This window comes from Triticum dicoccoides, chromosome 5B (assembly GCF_002162155.2).
Source record: "Triticum dicoccoides isolate Atlit2015 ecotype Zavitan chromosome 5B, WEW_v2.0, whole genome shotgun sequence".
Taxonomy (NCBI): Eukaryota; Viridiplantae; Streptophyta; class Magnoliopsida; order Poales; family Poaceae; genus Triticum; species Triticum dicoccoides.
Genome location: NC_041389.1, coordinates 571,947,784 through 571,949,395, shown reverse-complemented (window position 1 = coordinate 571,949,395; position 1,612 = coordinate 571,947,784).

The following is a 1,612-nucleotide window of genomic DNA, read 5'->3' as shown; positions in this document are numbered from 1 at the left end:
AGTGCAATGCTTCAACAATGGCGACGAATATGCCTGCGGGTGTCCCGCCCCCCTTGGGGGCAAAGTCATGGGCCTCGAGTTTATGGATCGCGAACTTGAAGGTTTCATCATAGGGACACGAGTTCGGAGGTGATATGTGGCACGCATGTGCAGGGGCATCGACCCAACTTTCTTTTAACTTAGCTTTTCAATCAATTATATCTTTCGAACCGAAAGTCCAATTTATGTTTCATTTGCATATTCATGTTTTCCTTGTGATGGGGGCTTTGAAATAATACCAGTTCTGAATACATTTTGGCAAGTTTACAAAATTTCACTAAGTTTCACCCACTGAAACTTATAGAAACGAATGATAAAATCATCAAATTCTAGAAACTAAAACTAAAAGCCATGCAGGCTGGGCAAGTGCGTGCCCTTGCAAATTTCCGTCGCGCGTTCTTCGGTTGTCGGTTCTTAGGTTTCTTTTAGTTGTGTTTCGGCAACTCACAGTGTGGTTTTAATCTATGAACCGGAACCAAAACCTGTTTTGAGAATTCTCGACCGGAGGTGACCAGCCATGCATGCAAGCCGAAGGCAAAGCAATGATGAAATATGCTTCTGGATTAATTTCACATTGACTCCAATACTGTGGCCTCTGCTGGCTGCTGTGGCACGTAGCATGTTCCAAGTTAAAACCCAAACAGTTTAACAGCACATCTCCTGCCTCGCACAGTGAAATAAAATTATAAAAACGCTTCCTGTTGCTGCGCTACAAAACAAGCGGCACAACGAAAACCGGCCCATGAGAGGGGGCGCTCTTTTAGACTGTGTACACAACTATTCACATATGCTGTGCGAGAGACTGATACGATTCCACAGTGGAGTACGTCCGCCTAGCTAGCTAGCCACGCTTGTCTGTCCGTGAGGCCGTCGTCCTCTATGCGCTCGACAGTGCTGTCCTGTCAATCAGCGCAGGCAAATTGTGTGTTCCGTATGTGAATCTTGCGCTTTACAATATCCTGTCTGGCCCTTTCGAACAGATTTTAGGATTCCTATCCAAAAGCTCGACCTGTCCCAACATACAAGGAATTCTATCAACAGATTATTATTATCATTTTGGCCAAGGGCCATAACACAATGGTTCTACTGGATTTTTCACGGTTGGCGCTGAAATGGATGTAAATGTATTAAAAAACAATATGTACACGAAAAAAAGGGGGAAGAAGAAAATAAATAGCTATCGAATTCATGCTTTGGGCAAGCATTAAGAAACTCGGGCTGGAATGAATAGATGAGGGCAAATCTGTCTTCAGAGATGAGTGTGTCAATTCAATTCTTGAGACAATCTGAAATTTTCCTTTTCACCTTGTGACCCACAAGACTCAAAGGATTTCTGGTGTTTAGTTCTTAAAAATTTCACCCTTTTTTTGCATCTACACATTATAATGACAGCCATAGCAATCCGTTGCGGAAGATCCTGAGTGGCCAAAATAGTTTCAACAAAGATTGAAAATCCGCTCCTTTTGTCGGGTACTATAGAGAGCCAAGATTTTCGGGCAAATTCACTATCCCAGAAAAGATGCAAAGGTATTCATGAAAATGTGCATGCAGAGGCTTCTTGTGCTCACATGAT